The sequence below is a fragment of the Triturus cristatus genome, chromosome 1_2 (assembly GCF_964204655.1).
Source record: "Triturus cristatus chromosome 1_2, aTriCri1.1, whole genome shotgun sequence".
In the NCBI taxonomy this organism is placed as follows: Eukaryota; Metazoa; Chordata; class Amphibia; order Caudata; family Salamandridae; genus Triturus; species Triturus cristatus.
The window spans coordinates 961,281,206-961,303,805 of record NC_140580.1 but is presented as its reverse complement, the minus strand read 5'-3'; positions in this window follow the sequence as shown (position 1 = coordinate 961,303,805).

The following is a 22,600-nucleotide window of genomic DNA, read 5'->3' as shown; positions in this document are numbered from 1 at the left end:
CGGCCGGCGGTGACTGGCAGCTAGCTCACTGTGCTTCCAGTGATGGGCGGGGCACGCTGTTGTTAATATGAAGATAAGGTGGGGGTGGGCGCCATCTTTGTCTGGTGTCCGTGACTCTATCGATGCTTGCACGTCAGCTGGCCCAGAACCCTCTCTGTCATTTGTGATGCATTCTAGACAACGCTTTTATCTAACACTTTTTAGGTTAAACACTGCACTTTATTATTGGTTTCCCCATGCAGCGACCATTTCTTAGAACACTGTCCCCCCCTGTCCTTGTGATGTGGTATCTAGGCAAAGCACATATCACCTCTCTGCACTATATTTTCTGTGCTACGTCGCTCATTCTTTGTCCCCATATAATAAGCCTACAGAAATTAGACTCCACAAATATATTTTGCGGTTTGAAATTTTATAAAAATAGCAATCCTCATTAGGAAAAGATATGAATCACGTCTGTCTTTAATTTTAAAAACTCTTCTATTGTATTCTTTGCTATATCTGTATTTGTATACTTTATTGGTATACGTTTGTGATGTTTTATGGCTGCTTTATAGCTGAGTAAAGATATATTGAACTGACATTGCAGACTTCTGAAAATGCTGCATTTTCAAGCGTATGGGTAATGTTGAACACATGATGATTGTGTGAAGGGGTGCCCTATTTGCCTTTGAGCATAACGTATGTGTGTTGGTATTATTAAATCTGATGTGAAATCACGTGATGTGTGTTGGATAAATTGGTTTCCACACTTGGAACCTCAGAAAAACGTGCATTTAAGTATTGTGGGGCATATCAGCAACGAGGCGATATAAAATTATCGCCGCTTTTGCGTCTGTTTTCGGGTGAAAAGCGGCGATAATTGTATTGCCTAATTAGCAAGGTCACGCTATCGCGTGAAACCTTGCATTAGCGCCCGGATTCTACTTTGCATCTCTAATGAGATGCAAAGTGGGCATTCCTGACCTGACATGACTGGAGAAATGTCGCTAAGTGACATTTCTCCTATCATCAAGCCCCACGCTATGAAGCATAGCGGCAAGAAAAGTAGCGATAACCCCTGTTATTGCTACTTTCCTTACGCCTGCTTCAGGACTGACTTAGCCATGATATCCTATGGAAGGTGGATATCATGGCTAAGTATGTGAGGCCCTATCATCAAGCTAACGCCAAACTTCGTGAGATTATCGCTGGGTTTCCAGCGATAATCTCACGTGTGGCAGTTAGCGCTAGGATTTTTATCGCTTTTGAGATAAGCCGGCGATAACTATCCTAGCGCTAAGTGCGCTTAGCGATAATTATCGCCGGTTGTTGCTGATATGCCCCTGTGTGTGCAGCACGCCTCATGGGGTTATTGTAACACGCATTCTAACGCTTCTCGCACCACACGACAGAGGGTGGACCCGTACGGAAGTGCCGCCATGGCAAGGAGCAGTTAAGATCTATTGTAGGTGTGTGACCCGGGTGAAGTCTGAGAAAGAAACTCCTGCTTGGCCAGTGGCCACCATGAAAGATGCGTTTATATTGAGCCCCCTCTCCCCCAGACTCATAAGCTTTGTGAACACACCTGAATAGTTCTGAAATGTGCCTAACTAGTTGCACAGAGTGTCATGGTGTGTACTGATTGTCTTATCTTCTCATTTATCACAGATGACTTGGAACCAGCCTTGCTGAAATCTGCTTGCATTGTCCTGATAAAAATTGCAAGCTCCGCATTGTGCCTATATATACTTTCCCGCTGAAGGCGCTTGGAAAAGCCTCGAAAATTATACATTCAATTATTCATAATAAACAACCGTCAGCTGCACAGTCAACATGACACCCATGTGTTTTTTTTACTGGCACCAGCGTTCTCAAGTAATATTCAGCACAACTCCTGAGGTGTAACATAGCACACATTCGTACTTTTAAAATAAGAAGACGACGCAGCGCCATGTTTGAAGTGCGTTTTTATTATTCTAAAACTAAGTTTGATATGGGCACTTCAAAGAAGATTTAGAGTTTCAACTGGAGTATTTTGTTTGAAGACACGTCAGTATTTCACGGAAATGTCAACGTTTATTATTTTGTGACAATGTTGTCCCTCATACTATGAGGCGACGGAAAAAAGAAAGCAATGTCTTAATGTGCGGTGCATGAGTCATACTTGGGAGGGTGATATCATATAAAGCTTTACCCATGTGATGCACAGAGGGCAATAAAGGTAGGCCCAGAAACAGAGTCTCAGGAGAATAGTGCAAAAGAGAGGGAGAGAGACAGAGCGAAACAAAAGGGAGGGAAAGAGAGAGATTTACAGAAGGGAGAGAAAGCGAGAATTCGAACAAGATAGAGAAAAAAAAGGAAGAGTAAGTCCAAGATAGAGTAGAGTGAGTGGGAGGGAGTCAGAATGAGCGAAAGAGAGATAGAGCCATCAAAAGAGGGAGACAGAGATAAAGAGAGAGTGAAAAAGAGTGCATGGGCATCTCTTGGCTCGCACGTATGTTTAATTACGCATATATTTAGGTGAGGATGCACGAATATGGCTAGCGCATGAGTGAAGGGAGGCGGTTCCAGTAATTTAAAGTGTATAGGTGAATTTAGGAAGGCAGCAGCTCACGTTTAGATGTTGTGTTTTTTTGGTTCAAGCGCTGAAGAGAGAAGACTGAAACGTGGACGTAGACATGTACCTTAGCGAGGGATTTCTTTCAGGCCTGAAGCAGTTGTCCATGGGCCTATTTTAAAGTTTGTGGGACCGAGTCAAAGGCAGTCAGGTTAGTGGAGCACCTTATATAAACCACACTGTCTTTACTCCACCCGCCACGGGCCGCCAGCTTTAGAGTTCACCTCCTGGCCTGCTGTCATAGTGGTTCATACAAGTGAACAGATGAAAAAGACACGTGAACACAGTGGCAAACCGCGCAGGCAACTTCGACCTCGGAGCACCGTCCAAAGTAATCTTTGTTTAATAATCCTGTCATTTTGATGATACAGCGCTCCTCTGACAATTTAGGCATGTTATCTCGTTCCACTTTCAGCATCATTGTGGCGGCGAGATAAGGTAATGGATTGTTGAAAACAAGATCTTCATGAGAGGGAAAATGCAATAGCTCCGTTAGTACTGTGCATCAACTGTGGAGTACGCGCTCCGGGCCTCGCGCATGATCAAAACACTCACAGTTGCTGTGCCATTTATCTGGATAAGATTACATCTCAGAGAGAAACCAAAATACCGGTCTGATGGCACACTATGGGAATCACAGAAATTCATTTGGCATGTTCCTTTATAGGGAGCACACACTTTTTTCATCTCACTTAAAGACCTGTCTGCACATATTTCTATATGACTATTTACAGCCAGCAGCTGTGGGTGCTTCCCAAAGTCTGGTTAGAGCATATTTGTTAAAGTTAATGCTGCATGCAGTGCAAGACACTGGGCAAGCATACATTTTAAAGGGCTAAAGTTGTCATGCAGAAATTACAGTAACTGTTGAACAAATTAATGCAAGAAGATACGGGGCAGTTTTTAATGTGTTTAATATTTCAAGACTATACGTTCCCACTGCTTAATAGGCCTTGCTTTATCGCTGCATTCATTTGCTTTAAAATGCACCATTTGCCAATCTTTTTAAAATTTCTTTCTCAGGAGAGGGACTCTCCCTAGACCCCAGGTTTGTCCATTGAACATGTTCATATCACTAACTAGTGTTTTCTATTGGAAATGGTAGAGCCAAAGCAGTCTTGCTTAGTACCCTAACCCTCTTCAGAAGTCAGACTTGCTTGGCAACCCAGAAATTCTCTGAAATAATGTATGAGTTTTCTTTTACGAATGCCTAGAAGATCTACATTTTTAGTCCATTTATCACAGAAATAGTGCTGAAAATCGCACCAAAAAGATGCCAATTAAAAAAAAAAAATCTTCACGGGGAGAACCCCCGCACCCCACTTATTGCCGTCGGGCTCGCTCGCTGAGTTCGCTCACATACGTTGATTCGTTCGGCATTCGCCACACCACTTTAAAATTCCACCAGCCGCCACTGCCACAGACTACAGTTTTTCCGGGGCACAAGGCAACGCTTCCTTGCCAGTTTGCCTTTGGTCCCCTTCCCTCTCCCCTCACCCCTTTCCCTCTAAACCTGCCCCGTTCCTGGGTTACGCACGCCTCTCCCGCTTTTACCGCTCCTTCCGTCACCCCCTCCCCAGGCCATGGGAATTTCTCTCTCTCCTCTTTTCTCCTTCTTTTCATTTCTTTCTCCTCTCCTTCCTGTCCTTCCTTTCCTCCCTTCCCTTCTTCCTTTGGCACTTTTGCCAGTTGTCACCTCTTGGAGCTCTTTACATGGGTGCCCTCTCCCCATCTTTGCACCGCCACTCCATGATGGCCAGCACTGCAATCTATCAACCAAAGCCCCTGCATACCATCTCATGCAATGTGAATGGCCTCACACATTTCATCACATGCAAATCAGATGCTTGTGTATCTTAATTCCAAGTGTGTCGATGTATCCCTGCTTCAGTGAACCCATTTCTCACCCGCGGAAGTGGAGAAACTCCTGTCCTGGGGATGTCGCCCAGGATCATGGTCTTGTTGATATATGCAGTCCTACGTACCCTGCCGACCAGGGGTTCACTTCCTCTCACCAGTACACGGTTCACGATTGGGGCTGGACTAATTCATGGTCTCTGAGCCAATGGTTGCCTGTCATGAGACACACAGATCCTCGAGGGCACACTTTCAGATTAGTCCCGATCCCCCTTTCGATGAACCTGGGGCTGATGATCCCGGTCTGCAAACCGTGGTGCCTCAGCATTTCTTGCTACCGGTCGCCCCTGGGCAAGGCCCAGCTTCAGTCCAATGTTACCACCTACTTGGACCTTAATCAGGGGTCTGTCACTTTGATGCCCACCCTGTGGGTGGCTGTCAAGGTGTTCATAAGGATTCAGCTAACGAGAGACGCTGAACTTTCCAACAAGCAAAAGGCGGAACAGCAGAGGGCCTTGGAGGATACCAATGCATCCCTCATCCAGCTTTACACTGCAAACCCCTCGGTCCTCCTCAGGTGTTCCTTTGAGAGGGCACATATGGACCTCAACGCACTTTACACTTCCAAAGTGGAGTACGTGCTGCAGCTAATGAAGGGCTGCCAATATGAGCAGGGAGAGAAAGCGGGACAGTTTATTGGCAGCACAGCTATCAGCAGGAGGCTGTGTTTGATATCCCAGCCATCAAGTCCACTACTGGTCACATACTCAGCCAGCCTCAAGACATTGTGAATGAGTTTGTGGTTTTCTTTCAGCACCTCTAAACCCCTGAATTGGCAGCGGTCCCTGCCTGGTTCGACACCTTATTTGACCATGTGCGTCTCCACTGCCTTAACGAGTTGGCAGGGACCTGCTTCCGGGGGTAAATAACCATAGCAGAGATATTGCAGGCCATCTCCAACCTCCCATATCACAAAGCTGATGGGGAAGATAGCTTCCCGGCGGAGTTGAATAAGTGGGCGAGGAAGGAGGTGGGGGACTCGCTCTATGAGGCCTTCCAGGCATTCTGAGCGTATGGGGGCCCTTGGCTGCATCTCGATTAGGGCCCTGATTTGGGTCCTCCCCAAACCTCGGAAGGATCCCCTCCTTTGTGGCAGCCATAGGCCCTACTCCCTGCTTAAGGGTTTGTCCTCAGGCGCTCATACTCCTCTGTACTCTGGCCCACACCTTGTGGTTCTCTAAAGACCTGCCGGAGGATACCCTGGCTCTCTCACTTGATGCTGAGAAGGAGTTTGATAGGATTGAATGGGGCTACCTTTTTGTGACACTCTGGCAGTTCTGCCTCAGGAAGGAGTTCATCGCCAAGGTCCAGTGGCTTTACGACTCTCCCACTGCACATGTCAATTGTGGTTGTTTCCTCTCTGACCCTTTTCAGGTCCACAGGTAAATGCAGCAGAGCTGCCCATTGTTGCCGTGTATAACGGGTATTTCTACCCCTGGGGGGTTCATCGACTCTTTCCCTTCATGCGGATGACATTCTACTCATGCTTTCTGCCCTCTTCACTTTGCTCTCACTTTATCTCCGACTTCACAGTGCTCTCAAGTTACATTGTTACAAGAGTGAGGCCCTGACGATTTCTCTGGTGGCCACGTGGGCGACTGTGCCCTGTTACCCTTGCCAATGGAAACCCTCGCATCTTAAGTACTTGTGGATTTATATCAACCAGGGACAGGACGTATGGTGGTGGACACTCTTGACCCATTGTTGGAATGCATGAGGCTTGACTACGACAGGTAGTCCCACCTCAGTCTCTTACTGTGGGGTAGAACGCAGGCAGTCAAGATGATGACCCTTCTGGGGTTTACCTACATCTTGGGCTCAGTTCAAGCTCTTTCAGTCGGTGGATAAGTGCATCAAGTACTGTGTAGGAAATGGCCCTTTCTGCAGTGTCACTACCAAACTTGTTGCCTTCCTCCTTCCCTTTTTGCTGAATTTGTTTTTGTTAGCTTTAGGACTCTGGGAGCCTTACCACTGCTAACCAATGCTAAAGTGCATGTGCTCTCTGCTTAAAACATGGTAACATTGGCTTATACACAATTGACATATTTAATTTACTTATAAGTCCCGATTAAAGTGCACTACCTGTGCCCAGGGCCTGTAAATTAAATCCTATTAGTGGGCCTGCATTACTGATTGTTCCACCCACGTTAGTAGCCCTTCAAAAATGCCTGCCGATATGTGTGTGTGCAGTTTTAAACTGCCATGTCGACCTGGCAAGTTAACTCTCTTGCCAGGCCCAAACCTTCCTTATTAATACATATCTGTCACCCTTAAGGTAGGCCCCGGACAGACCAAGGGTGGGGTGAAGTATATGTAAAACCTAGGACATGTACTTTGTACGTTTTACATGTCCTAATAGTGAAAAACTCTAAAATTAGTTTATCAGTACTGCAAGGTCTATGTCTCCCTTAGGATAACATTGGGATTACCTTACTACATTTTATACAAATAATTTCCAAGTGGGAAGAGATGGGACCCCCAAGTTGGTGTCTCTGGAATCCCAATTTAAAATCACAACTTATGGTGAAATCAGATTTTAAATTGTAATTCTGATACTGACACTTTTAGAAAGATGGCATTTTTTACTTTAGTCATTTGGGGCCTGCTGCCTGTTTCTGAATACACGTCTGGAGTGGGTAACAGCTGGGCTTTATGCATTCCCTGTAGACAGCCTCACAAGGGAAGCTTAGGTGTGACTTGAAGGGCCATCCACATCCCGATGGGCCATCCTAGGCAGGATGGGAGGAAGGAGCTGGACACAGCCTTACACTTATACCTGACTAGGCTGTGTCCTGTCCTCACACAAAGGGCTGCATACCCACCAGTAGTTAGTCTGGAGCCAAGGCAGGTAGGGCAGGGACTCTGTGCACCTCAAATTAATCTCTTTGAAGTCTCCCCCACTTCAAAGGCACAACTGGGTATAAGTACTGAACCTCTGACACCATCATCTCAGTATACTTCTGGACCTGTGGATACTCTGACATGAAGAAGGACTGCTGTGCTGCGGAAAGGTCTGCCACTCTACTGGACTGTTACTCTGCTGGACTCCTGCTCTGATGTGCTGACCTGCTGCCCTCCTTACCTGGGAGTGAGAAGGACCTGTATCTCTTCAACCCAGAACCAAAGTAACTCCAACGGCTTGCTGGCTTGCCTCTTGTTCTGAAGTCTCAGGGACATCAAAGACTTCCACTCACCCTGCTATAGCACCTGGATCGCTGCCTTTGTGCCGCTCGGAACCGGCGCATCTCCATTGATGGTGACAAATCGCCAATGCCACAAGGATTGAGGACATTGCATCGCCAACTGTGTGGCATATCGCCTCCATTTCTGATGCATCTTTGACTTTGTGCGGGTCGGAGCCAACATATCGCCTTCCTCCTTTGGTTCAGCGATGACGCATCGCCTCTTTCCTTTCTGCATCGTGGCTCCATCGATGACGCACCTAATGTACTTTGCAGCGGGCCAAGGCTGGTCCCTGTACCTGACCCACACTCTATTGTGGTTGGCCTGAACATTTGGATTTGACCCAGTCTAGCATGACCAGTTAGTCCCATTTACCGCTTTATGCTTTTGAGTATTATATTTCAGTTTATTCTTTAAACATTCATAATTCTGGTTATACTTCTTTGATTTTTTTTGTTTTGGTCTTGTTTTGTTCATTAAATTAAGCTCTATTTTCTAACCAGGTGTGGTATCTTTTTGGGTGATGTTTTCACTGTTTTACTATTTGAAGGGCTGCACAAATACTTTGCACATTGCCTCTAACGTTAAGCCTGACTGCTCTGTGCTAAGCTACCAGGAGAGAGCACAAGTTAATTTAGGGTGTGTTTGTGACTTACCCTGACCAGGATTGTGGTCACTGCTGGAACAGGGTGCATACCGCTGCCAACCACAAACCCAGTTTCTAACATCCTTCAGGGGTTGGCGAGACCCAGACTGGTTAAAGGCAAGCTCATAGTCCACCGCTCATTTGGTGGTTTGGGTCTCCCTTGATTGAGCACTATGCCATGGCCTTGCACTTGACACAGCATGCCTACATGCATCCACAGGCCCAGGACTCCCCGTTACGGGTCACAATTGAGCACACCATCTTGAGGTGCCTGCAAGGGCTGCACCCACTCTGCAAATATGACCCCTCTGTGCCTGTTCAGTCTATTCTCAAGACCTGGGTGTGTGCCCACCGGCTTCTCTCGGCAGATGCTCACTTACATGACCAGGCTCCCTTGTGGGGCAATTTGGTGTTCGTGTTGGCGGCAGGGTGCTCAACTGGGGCGCTTGTTGCGATGCAGGGATCCTTACTCTCCACCATGTGCTCACCCAAGGGGCCCTTAAGTCCTTTTAGAAGTTCAGTCTGCCATCCCAACAGCAGTGGAGGTACCAGCTGCTGCGCCACTGCCTCGCACGATGTCTGGGACCACAGCCCTGGGCTCTTTCGTCCTTATCGGTGGTCTCCTATGTAAAAATGTGGGGTCGTTTCAGGTGGTGATGTTGGACTTTTACAGCCTTTTGACCCAGCATTTGTATTCCCTGCCTCTGTTGGAAAGCCTGAGGATCAAGTGGCAGACTCAGCTATAGGTGGAGAACGAAGCACAGGATTAGGCAAACCCTCTAGATGCTCTGGGCCCCAGTGCCCGGGAGGCCAGAATGAAGTTTTGCCTCTTTAAGATGTTGCACAGTTGGCATTTAACTATGGCTAAGCTTAAAGTGGCGAGACTTCTACCCCATTTCAACTGCTGGTGTTGTGACGACATGCGCTGTGACCTGGTTCATATATTATGTGATTGTCACACAGTCCGCCCCTTCTGGGGGATGTCGACACCAATTTGAGACACTAGCAATCTCCATGCCGCTTGCGTGCCCTCTCATCCTGCTTTACGACTCCGTGGACTTCCCCGCATTGTCCCATCACGTATGTTGGCTGCTTCACATGGCGTTTGCGATGGCGAAAAACTGTGTTCTCTGGCATGGGCATTCCCTCGTGGCTCACAGTAATGTATCGGATAACCTTGCATGAGCGAATCATGTATAACCTGCAAGACAAGATGGAGACCTTACTTCACACATGGGTGCCCTTTTGTAAGACGATGGCCACTGACCACTGTTCACCGCCTGGCCGGCCCGCTGTGCCTCCGTGATCCCCAAGCTTTAGTTCTTAATCTGCAGGCCGCTCTGCGGACTGCCACCAGGCCACCCCTCCCCCTAGCATCGCTGCGCCTTCTCCCCCTCTTTTTAGGTCTCGCCTAGACAGCGCATGCGCTGTCTCTCCGAGACATCAAGTAATCTATATGTTGGGTCAAACTCCTATTGCTGGGTAATATCTCCTGCTGCTCGCCATTTGTTTAACGTTGGCATACTCTTGTTAGCTGGGTTTTTACTGGCTGTTGATCTGATACTGACTTCCATGTAGTCCGGAAGCAGCAGCGCCTAACTACTGTTTTCAGCCGCTTTTGTGTTTGATGTGTGTTTGAGGGGAACTTTCTTTTACATGTCCTTAATGCTTTGCACCCTTGGCGAAGCCCTCTCCCTCCCGCAGGGCAGCGTTAGCTTTACACACAGATGTACATATTAATTGCTTAGCTGCTTTTAAAGGCCACCACTTTCCCTTACTCGGGCGTCCCACCACTCATCAGTGCTTGTTTTATTTTGGCAGCACGGCACTCCGTAACTATAGCGGCCGCACGTCTTTATTTTCCTTGTAACTTGCTCGTTATTTATTTATTTTTTAGACGCACGGCACGCTTTAACTTTAGCGGCCGCGCCCCTTCCGTTCTTTTCTTTTTTTGGTAGGCAGGGCAGCAGCTTGCTCCTTATTGCTGTAGTGTGCCTTTATTTTCATTGCAACTTTCTCCTTTCAATCTTCATGTATTTATTTATATTTGAACAGGCACGGCACACTTTAATTTTAGCGGCCCCACCCCTTCCTTTTTTTCCCCGAAGCATTGCAGTTTGCTCCACATTTCCGTCCCGCACCCTGGGTGCGCGCTGAACTTCTCAGAGGTTTAACTTTTATAGAGACGCGTGATATGAATTACGGGAGCGCAGTAAGTAACTTTATAAACCTCGAAATAGTGCTTTATGACTTACAAGCTACCATAATGAATGTCTTTGGTGGCTCCGGTGCTGAGCGTAGTGTCAGGAGCAGAACGTTTTCTATTGAGGTAGGAACTCTAACGAGCCATCTGCGCCGGTGTGTAAGCAGGCTCCTAGACAAAGACGACTGCTACAAAAGTACTGTGAAGGAACGAGAGCCCGAGTGGTCTAATCCCAATTTATTTAACCCTGTGGCTGCGTCCATCCTCTGGAGTGCTTGTGACGTGGATCTTACTTCCACGAAGGGCCGGGTGGCTCACTACATGTCTTCCCCCTTTAGAATGTTACTCTGTCTCTTGGGTCAACACCATCATTTTCAAACTTTTGCCAGCTGTACAAACATGGCCTGAAACCTCTGGCTTGACTTTGCCTCACTTGACTCACGTCATACCTTTGACTCAGAGGAACCAGGCGAACGCCGGACTCTGGTAGAACTTCTGCCTGAGTGTGGCCATCCCCTGGGGGTCGGCGCCCAGCTGCTGACTTGTGAGCAGGGTGACGGCGACTGGTGATGTTGGGGTCCATTCTCATTTCTCAGCCTCCAGGCAGACGGAGGGCTCCTAGACAGCATGTGCAGGCTAGGGTATGTTTTTTAAACATTGATGAATTGCGTTTCACTATTTATAGGGCCACCTGGGCTGTTATTGTTCCATTTACACCAATGACTGTCCGTAGATCCTTTTCATAGAGAGGGTGAAATTTCCACCCCAGGTGGCGAGCATTGACCAGAACATGATCACCCACACACAGGTTGGCATGTGTTGCGTATCTTCACCTGTTCATTGGTTTTCCTAGTTTTCTGCTGACAGTCACTGGTGTTTAGCAAGTGGGTTGCCACTTGGGGGGCAATGCCTTTTATTTGTTTTAAAAACGAAAACAAAAATAAAATGCATTGTTATTTGCAACGTCAATAGCTCAGACTCACGTAAATGCAAGACATATTGCATTGCAAATGCTTGTTTTCCTTTCGTCTCTCCCTTTCCCTTCTGCGTTCCCAGCCTCCCCTCTCTCCAGGGCCGGGCTTCCCCACACCATTCCCCCTGCCTCCTCTTGCATCCTCTGTTAGCCTGCTTTGCCTTCAAGATGTCCGTGGCCCGGATTCTGTGCTCAGTGTTGTGCCCAGCTTACATACCGAGTGTGCCCATGTCTCAACTGGGTCTTGCAGGCCACTACTGATCAGTATCCACTTCTGATTTGTTTTTTGTGCCTTATTGTACACGAATAAAGAAATGCAGAACAAACATATCACTAGTAAAAAGTCCACATTTGTGAACATTTTAAATTAAAACACTTTTATTACAAACCTAAGTGGTTACGTTTAGGTGGCTACATGTTTTCTTTTTATCTTCTTATTTTTAGGGCATACGCTTGTAATCAAAAATAAAAATCATCTTATCAGCTTGCCAAGGTCACACCTAGTAGCTTTGCCAATGCTCTTTTCTTTTCATTGTTCATTTTGTAGCCACTATACGTGTTTATGATACTACTATATGTAATCTCAATGCCACATACTTTCTCTCTGAAGGTACTACAGAATACTTACATTGTGATGGCACTTACAATATCCCTTTGGAAGTAGAAATGTATATAGATGGTCCAGAAGAGCAGGAGTGCAGCTTTTTTAAGTCCTCAGTGAAATTTAAATACATTGGGGCAGATTTACAAGCCCCTTGCGCCACTTTTGTGTCACTTTTAACATGGGAAAAGTGACGCAAAAGTGGCGCAAGGGGCTTGTAATTCTGCCCCATTTTGTTTGCGGAAATGACGCAAACTTTGGTACGAATTTTTTGCATGAAATATATGCTTATGTTTAAATTGGACTTGAGAATGTATGTTGTGCTGAAACATGGTGAAAAATAATATATGATACAAACAACACCTACTTGCATTATTGTCGGTCACGTTTTACCTCCATGAGAATTGTAACCTAATTACATCTAATTTACGTGACATGGCATCATTGTTGAAGTTTGAGTACTTTGTTTTACAAGCTTAATGCAAAATGAAAGAATTGTGCAAGATTACACAAGTGTAATCAAACGATTACCCGTGGCTGTTTCTTTTTTTTCTTCAAAAGGCGTGCCTGCGTGTTTTGGAATACAGGTCTATGTGCTTGACTAAGCTTCCATACCTCTCTCTGTCTGGTCCCTTGTGTTTTGGATCATTGTAAATTAAATGTGTAAGTAAATTGCAAACCACACCAGAAAAGCAAGACTTTAAACGCACTGACAAATACAAGGCCTCATATATTGTTCTGTCCCTGTAGTGTACTAAGCATGAATACAAAAACCAAAAATAAATAGAAAGCAAAGTCAAAACAGTAGCCGAATTAAAAAAAATACATTAAAAACTACTTTTTAGTGATATGCAAAACAAGCATATAGAGAATACAGACTACATATAGGGTGATTGGCTGTAAGAAAGTACAGTCCAGGCTTACATTTCCCTTTTGCCAAATGCCCTTCCCATTATCTGCCCCCTCTGCTTGCTGCCAGGCCTCCTTTGCCCTGCTTGACGCCTTTGCAGGTGTCAAACTTGTTGTGACGCACCACAATTCTAACTACAAGTTCTTTTTGTCCAAGAATAGCCCTGGAATACGTAGGGCAGATTTCTTTGAATACCTATTGTGGGAGAAGCATTTTTCTTGTCTTATGGGGTTATGGGGTTATGGGAAATACTGTATGTGATGTTGTGTTGCTTTTATGGTTTATTTTTTTTAACCAAATAAAGATAGCGAATGGACGAATGAACTACACTCATGCAGGGTTTCCAATTCCACGTGAGTGAATAATGTGACAAATAAAACGGCATTTTTCTAACAGCATATAGTTATAATGTGATTCCCATTAGCATGCTTACCTGTGCACAATCTGTGGATATTAAGCACCATCACCACTGGATGCAGAATCATACAGCCATGAATTGATGCATAAACAGGATGCACGAGGCCATCAAAATTGGTCCTGAGGCTGCCATCTTGAAGGGACACATTGGTGTTGCTAAGTGGAATTCCTCTGTGGCAGCAGTGTGCCCCAATCCCTGCCCATATCCTAGCAAGCAACATGGACGACAGTGTACATGTTTCTGTTCCCCAAACAGTTTGTGTGCCGCCTTTCACTAGATCAGAGCTGTACCGACTGTGTCACATGAGAGCGCATGTAAAACACGAATGTCCAACATGCTTGTAGGATTTTCAGGACAAATACTATCTATGTAAACGAGCTCCATTTATTTCCATTGAATGTACATTTATAATTCTTTGGTAATCCTGAGAATTTGGCATGGATTCAGTCACTCTGGACATGTGTTGGAAAACTTTGATGCAGAACGGCATGCAAAGGGTAGCTGATGCCACAGGGAAAAGGTAGTAAGATGGGTAAGTAGATTGAAAAATATAGGAAGCAATGTAAAGCAACCAATCAGCGAGACTGCAGCATCATCTGTGGATAAGGATGCCTACAGCGCGGAATGTCCAAATTTTGTGCAGAAGAGATGGATCAATGTAGGATTCCAGGATGTGAACCTTGGCAGTTTTCAAAGGCAATTGTTATCCTGAACATTTCATGCAGAACAGACCTTTCTGGTCACCCCTGCTCCTGCAGGGCAATGCTTTCTAGACTTCCAGTTAGGCAACCTACCTTTCTGCTCCTAAATATGGAAAAGACAGGACAGACAGCCTGACGGTCATCTGAATAATTTAACCTCGAGCTTCCTGATATCATTAGATTCCAATTATTTTAACTTGAACATGGTGAATATAACTACGGTTTAATGTTAAAAGAGGCATTAAGTGGCCAATCCTTCACTCTGGATTTTACAGAGGAGGGCTTTCATTTTCTTTTAGAAATGGGCCCATCAACCCTTCAGCCAGCCCTGAATTTCCCCCCATTACTTTTGAAGAAGAGTACAAGATATGATGGTCTTGATTGACCCTAATCAAGAAGTACCCCTTATCTCCATTGGGCTTGTGTTATAAAGACTACTTAAAACTTGTTGGTCAGAGCCCATTAACCCTCCGGTCAAATCAGACGTTGACATGAAGGGCGCCTTCAAGCTAATTCTACCTATTTCTGAGGACTAACCTGACAAAGAGAATGATAGTTATTATTAGTAATATATACAATGAATATACATAGTCCAGCTAAGAAGGGCTAGCTATGTGCATACATAAAGCCATTTACACCCTTAAATCTAATTTCTAAGTGCAAATGTGGATTGATTTACGCCAGAAAGGATTTAACAAAATGTGATGTTGCAGTCAAAAATCCTTTTGTTCCTGTGTAATATTGCCACACAGTTGGATAATATTATCCAGGATAAAGTCCATTGCAAGAAGTGGGCATTGCGGGTTTCGGGAGGAGGGAGTAGCTATGAGAGCTTATGAACAATCATAAAGAGAGGAGTTTGTGGCCATTCAAAAACTGTTCTGTGACCCTTTCCTGGCCTTCAAAGGTTCAAATCTACTTTAGTAATAGCTGCAATAAATCAGGATCCAAAGCGGAATGCGGCATGAAACCCCCCCCGAACTTTGTGAGAGTCTAGGAGTTACTTCATGGGGAAAGATAAAGAAAGGAGAGATGCTGGCTTTCAATACATGTATGATGTGTCAACATTGTACAGAGAAAATGCCAACAAAAAAAGAAAAAAGCAAATCCCATGCATTTTCCAGGATAATGCCTGGAACTTGCAAGATCGCAAACCTGGGGGTATCCATTTACGACTGCAGTGTGGTTAGCAATTGCTCTGAAGCTGACACACTTTTTAAAAACAATTTTATTGGGTAATAAGGCGACAATACACATAAATTAGTACAATAGGACCATCATCCCATCAATAGTAGATATGGGGCAGGCAACCGGTCCCGAGCGAACTGCTCAAACAACAGCAGATTCTACAAGCATTGTCAGTATTTAGGAGAGAGATTGGACGATCGCTACCAATAAGCAGGGGATCTTTGCCCGCTTATAGTAGGACCATGATCACAGGTCGTCACAGTCGTGGTTTGGGGTGCAGACAGGGCGGGGGTATCAGGGGACCTGCTACTGTAAAAGATATTCCTCGTCCAGGCTTGTTTTGGGGAGAGATGGGTCTCCTGTATAAGGGCAATGTCTGTTTTTTGTGAGGTAAGATAGGACAATATCTTTTTGCATTTCACATAGTTGGTCAGCCCATTCACACTGAGTGTAATAATAGTAAGGGGTCAAGATGCCATAGTGGTGAGTGCAGCACTGTGTGGGTCATACTTAGATGGGCTGAAGAGAGAGTGCTTGGGTTGAAGGTACCAGAGAGAGGGGGGTGCACATCTAAGGGGGGATGTAGGCTTATGCCTGAAGCCCCTTAAGTGGGCACAAAATAAGGGTGGACAGTGTTTGATGGGTGGCTCAGAAGAGGGCTCCAGCCAGGAGGGAGCAAATACAACGGGGGCTCTGTGTAAGGGAACAAGGGAGGGGTGCAGAGCCAAAATGTCTCCAGCCATGGTTGGCGGCCAAAAGGAGATGTCCACCATTTAGGGTATGCAGGAGTTTGGGGAGTCCCAAGAAGGGTATCCATAGTTATCTCAGGGTGGCATAAGTGGGAGGACTCGGAGGGAAAACGGGTAAGTGTCGGTCAGAAGCAGGAACTGCTGGATGAGGTAGTGTAGGAGGCAAGTATTTAGAAGATTTTAAACAATGAAAAACGCAATATTCAGTGTAACAGTAGCGAGATCGTTGTTAACAAGAAATACGAAACTGATCTGTAATCCAAGATGCAGTGCATCAATAGCATTTACCCCCAAAGTGTGGAGTAGAAGAAAGAGGAATGGTGAGGGTAGGAAAAGGGGGAGACGGGCAGATGGAGGGGAGATCAGGGAGGGGGAGAGGCTAAGAAGGAAAAGAAAACCATGAAAAGAAAAAGAAGAGCCAAAGCAGGACCCCCTCACAAATCTGCAATACTCATCTGGCCTGGAGGCCAGAGGCTGAGGCAGGCAGTGTCCAGGAGTCAGTTCATGAGGGCAGGACGGGACTCTCTTTGTGGAGCGGTGAGGTTTATAGAGGTGATCTGGATTTGTCTTGGTCGTCAGCATGAGATAGCTCTCCTACTGTTCATGTCACCCTCTCCAGATATTTCTGCAGTGGACAATCATGTTGGCGTCCATGTCAAATAGGGTTGTTCTCAATTGCTGTAGTATCATCTAGTTAATTGGGCAGGACGAGGGTAACATCCCTACTGGAGTCGCACAGGGAGTCCAGGAATCGGGCTAAGCCAGTAGGGCCTAGAACGACCATCCATGGTGGGCCACATGGTGGCTGGTTCCAGGAGTTCATATTTGATATCCATTTCTTCACTTGGGGACAGAGAGTGAGGAAGACTTGCAGTTTGGGGTTGGTATCTGGCGAGAAGTCTGCCACTATGTGGACCCTGCCACCCTCATTGTCGTACGATTCATGTTTGCGTGCCTTCAGGAGGAACTGATGGATGGTAGCATGTTGCAGAAAGCAGTCTATGATGGGACATGGCCTGTTCCCCATCTCTTTGGGCAGGTGTCGGGCCCAGATTCTGTGCATCCTTTGGATTTCAAGGTGGGGGGGGGGATAAACAGCTTACTTTTGGGACAAATGCAAGTAGGAATGCTCATGTGTCTGATTGCCCCATCTTCTACAGTACTCCATAGAATCCGACGCTATCACAGTGGGAAGGGTCCTCCATGTCAATCAGTTTCTGTTTGATGTGCTAGATATACAGGTGAACGGACTCCAACTCTACCACACTCTTCTGCCGCAGTGATGCGCTGGTCGAAAGTGGTCATTCATGCGTGGAGTCAGTCTTAATGGTCTTCACTTTCTAGGTGAGATCAGTGATTTTTGTGTCCATGCTGATGAGATGGGTTGCCACAGAGGTGATTTCCTTGATGACAGTCTCAAGGGACGCACCGAGGGGTTTGTGATGCCTGCGAAGCAAGGGAGGAGGTAGATCTCCCACCACTAACTACCTCCGGGAAAAAGAGCTGTCAGGAGGGTTTACCAGATGCATCTGGAGGCGAGGGCGGATGAGTCAGGAGAATATTATCATAAAATGAGGCAGTAGGGGGGCAGTGGGCACTAGAAGAACAGCATACTGAAGATGGGGGTACCACCGTAGACAAGCCAGCAGTGAAGATGCAGCCGAAGAAGGAATCTCTGGCAGTCCGGACTAGACCCGGGTTCAATGACTAGGAGAGGAGCGCAGCTCTGGAGTCTGACACCACTGCAGGAGAGGCGGCTTTATGTAGGCCTTGGTTTAGAGAGGATGGGGCGATGGATAGTGTCCCCAATACTTCAAATAGTCTCTGCTATGAAAGCCTTGAGAAGTAAGCTTGCCCCGAGTCCACCGATGAGACGGTAGGAGAAGGGGTGTTCCCAGCAGGGGTCTCAAACAGGACTCAGTCACAAGCAGGGGGCCATACACAGCCTTAGAGGTTGGCGAATGACCCAATGTGAGGGCTAATATGGTGGAGAGAGTGCAGCCGGCCCACAGTATATTAGGTGGTTGGGTGCTAGTCCATGGAGCTGAATGTACTATGTTACCCCGGAGGGTTTTAAGTATAGGTTTCAGGTGAGAGGCAGCTCTGTGTCAGTGCCCCCACTCATTACAGCACTCCCACACTGCCCAGAGGCGGTGGAAAAACACGTTCTCCCTGTTCTTTGCAGGCAGTAATGGGGTCTAAATAGGGGTCAGGAGGTGTTGGGGTCTCTCAAAGCCTGTGTTCAACCAGATGCTGACAGCGCTTGGAGAGATATCAGCAGCCACTTTTCAAGGCCCTGCAGGTGAGTTGAGGTTGCAAGAGAGCAGTTGGAGCCATTGCAGTGGGCGGCATGCATGGCAACAACAGAAGGTACTGACTATGCTATGAGCGGTCCCAGTGTCGGACGTCAGTAGCATCAGAGCAGCGAAGGCGTGCTGGTAAGCCACTGAAGTAGTCTTGTTGCATGCTTCAGTGCTTGGGGAGCTGCTCCCCATCATCTCCACTCAGCTAGGAGGTCAGAGTCAGGAACATCGCCTTGCTTTCTCCTCAGCTGGGCAGCGGCTCAAGGGAAGCGTCCATCTTGGGCCTTGGCGAGATCCCGCTCCGCTGAGCCACTTTTGGAGTGTGCAGGGGTCCAAAAGGGGATGTAGTCAACAAGTCATGCAGCTAATAAGGGTGAAGTAAATGTAAAAAAAGAACGTAAAATGAACGATTTTAAAGAGGTGCGAAAGTCAAAAAGGTATTCTGCACTGTTGGAGCTCACGGGTGTGGTTCTGTTGTATTTCTGTGAAGTGTAAATAAAATTCTTGTATGAAAAGTTGGCCGTACTGCCCTTTCCACCTTTATAATTTCCGTGGGAGTTTCCCGGAGTTTGTTGTGAAATGTTTTATAATTGCTTATATATCTTTTTCACTGACATTTAAATGTCCACAATGAATGTCAATGTGACATTAAGAAATAACCCTATTGTTTCCAACGGATGCAAGCCAGCATGGCGGTAAGTATGGCAGGGCTGGGTGAATTCGTTCCGACTGGATTATCACAGGTATGCCATTGTTTTTTGGCAACTCCTTTACATCTAGACTGTCTCACGAATTAGCCAATTTATTGTGTATGTACTTAACTCTGGGCTTTAGCATGCTGCTGTGGACAAAGTGGTGAAGCACGGTAAGTCTGTTAGCTTAAAGGTTCCACCAAACTACAAGGAAAGGGCCAAAAATGTAACTTTTAATTAAAGGATGGGGAGTGCTCTGTATAAATTTATATTTTGACCGGTATGATAGAACTTCTTACACGATGCCCATATGTAATAAAGTGACATTATTGAAGCCACCAAACAACTTACTTGGGTCTTCAGCTGGTCGTTGGATGTTTATCTGTCTCTAAACCCGAGATTGATCACATATTGGGAGTCTTCTAAAATGGAAATCAGCTAGGATGACTTCTTTTCTGTTTTTCCTTCTCAGTTTCCATGGCACTCACTTAAGTGCCTCTTTTTTGTTCTGCTGACTCCCTTTCCTTTGATCATTCATCACGTTTCAGGTGTATAAAAGTAGCTGGAAGTAGAAAGGATGGGTGATATGTAAAACATACGGGACTGCAAGAGTCACTGTCACATAAATAAATAAATAATTATCCCGTGTGGTCGTCTCTCGGAATCCCCCCCAGCTGGCCCTACCGCTTTTACCTGCAGCGGCCGCGGCTGGCCTTCAATAACTGGGAGCAGCGCCCCAGTCGTCCTTCCGGCCGAGGTCCTCCCCATCACCGCACTCAGGAAGAGTGTGTGCCTTTAATAGGCAGCATATTCGAGCAGCTGGTCTCTGCAGGGAGCTTCCCAGGACCTGCCCTCTCGCGATATGTTGCTGTCTCTGCTGTCCACTGCTTTGTAAGATAATAAGGGGCTTGTTTATGAGAGGCATGCACCACCGGAGCGTCACTTTTTTTGATGCTCCAGCAGCGCAAACCTCTCAGTCATATTTATGAAGCGACGCAAAGACACTCTGCGTGGCTTTACATATCCACATAGATATGGAGTAAAACAAAGCAGCGCAAGATGCTGCCTTGACGTATTCTGTGTCAAGGAGGCGCTCCATGGGATCTGCAAAGGGTTTTCCCATGCAGCACCCATGGAATTTAATGCTGCCCCAGATTTGTTATGTTATGTTAAAGTGACTTGTTAAGCGCACGTACACTGAACGGTTTCTTGGGGCTGGGCTGGGACAGTTTCATACACTAGACAGTGGGTTTAATTGTAAGCATGGGAGAATAACCATGTTTTGAGCAGTTTCCTGAACTGGGTGTAGGAAGTGGCCAGGTGCAGTTCCAGAGGGAGAAGGTTCCAAAATTGAGGTGCCAGGGTCGAGAATCTTAGGCCCCCATATTTCTTTCGTTTAAAGGAGCTGGAGATTTACTTAATCGTGTAAAACATTAAGCCCCCCTACAGCAGGCGTATTGAGGAGAAATATTTGTATTTCTCCTTGTTTTTTCCTCTTTGTGCAGCATACAAAGAAAGAGGAAACGCCTCTCAGGATAGTTTTTGTGCCGGAAATTTCCCCTTCCTGCACAAAAACAATCCTGCCTGCAACGGAGGCACCCTTGCACCATGGGCCAAGAGTACCTATGTTCGTGCTAGGCAGCAAATTGTGCACCAGCGCAGAGGGAAAGGACAGGAATGTACCGTATTTCATAAATATGGTGCATTCCTGACTTTTACATTTGCGTAGGGCAGCGCAGCAAGAAGACTTGCGGAGATGCCCTATGCCAGTTCCTCATAAATGAGGCTCCAAATGCAGGGGGCCAACACTGGCTCAGCAGCTGCCGGTGCTGAATAGCAAGGGTATGAAATCTTCAATTCCCCCATGCAGCTCTTTAATCCATCACCAGACCCTCTCTGTCCACAAACTCACTCCTGTGTGTCCATTTTCACCCTTGCTTTCTCTCCTTGTCACTCCTTTTCTGTCTTTCTCTTCCTCCTTCTTTTCCATTTCGTGTTTTGCCTCTCTGTTGTTCTGGGTCAAAGTCTGTTGAGGAAAAATAAGTGCTGGTGGCCAAAATGATGTGTCAGTGAGCCCCACCTGCAACCACCAGCTCACATTTAGCACTGCTGATTTCGATCTCTTTTAGGCACTGACAATCCATACCCCATCAGCAACCACGTGAGCGCTGTTGTCCACCTTTTATTATCATGACGACCAGTGTTGTGGAAACTGAAAGAGGGACAGTGGTGCTCATTTCAGTCAAAGCACAAATGGTACCACCCGAGCTTGGCACTTGGTGTAGCGGCACCAGTTGCACCGCCCTAAAGCCGAATGTTGATGGAGGGTAAGGGCACCATGACCCACTCAACGCCTTGCCTCTCATGAGTCATGGCCCCTCTCCACACTTAACAGTGGTAATAAATAGCATATTACACTCTGCATATATACTATATATAATACAATTAAAGTGAAGCTATGGTTACAAACCAAAAGCTAAAATCAATTAGATTTGCCAGTTATGGTTAGCTTTGCTACTGAGAGTAGCTTGCTATTGCACTTCTGAAAAGGTTACTGGGCCCAAATAACAAGGTGGAAGCAATACAAAATATAACAAGGAATGAGTGTTCTGTGGAGAGCCTATGAAATACTGCATACAAGCTGATATAAATCCTCACAATAGATCAAGACATCAGCCTTCTATAGCGGTCAGCCCAAACCAGTCATACCATGGGTTGATGGTCATGGACATTGGACAGTAGAGATACAAAAATGTATATTTTTCTTACATTTCTAATTCAGAATTGCTTAATTTATTCCATGGCCCAATTACGAGTAAGGCAGATGGGGATGGGGTATTCACTCAGTGTAGTAAATGCCACATATTCTGAGAATCTCCCAAAAATGGGCAATTATGGGGTGAATTTGTGCCTTCAGTGTCAAATTCAACATCTATTGGAATTTACTAGGCATTTCCCCCTAGTAGATTGCAAACTCATTTCACCTTAACTCGTAAGTACAATTCTCCCAGCGCAAACTGGGTTTCATTCATAGAAAATAATTGACCAGTCCAGGAGTAAAGGCGGCTATAGAAAGAAACTCACTCGTGAGGTTAAAAATAGTCCCAATGCCATGAATAAAAACAGATCTGTAAATATGATGTGTAGGGTCCATATGCCAAGATTAAATTCTAATTGAGTGGTTTATGAATGAAGAAAAAGCAGAAAATTACTCACATACGTAGGCAGATTATGATTCTTGGGTAAGTTAAGAATTTTGGCCAAACGTTTGCGAATGGATCTGACCAGGAACAGCAACTGATTCACATTCTTCGCTGGGGCATGAGGCAAGCTGGTGCTTTTGATGAGGCAGTTAAGAGAATAGTGAAGAGAAAGTTGACTGATCATGAATTTCGGGAGACATTAAACGGATTTTTTGTCAGAGCATAGCTGAAAAGATGGTGGAAAGGTCAAGAGAGAGGCAAGATGTGCACGAGCCTGAGAGGAATCAACAGCCATGACCTGCAGTGACGCAATC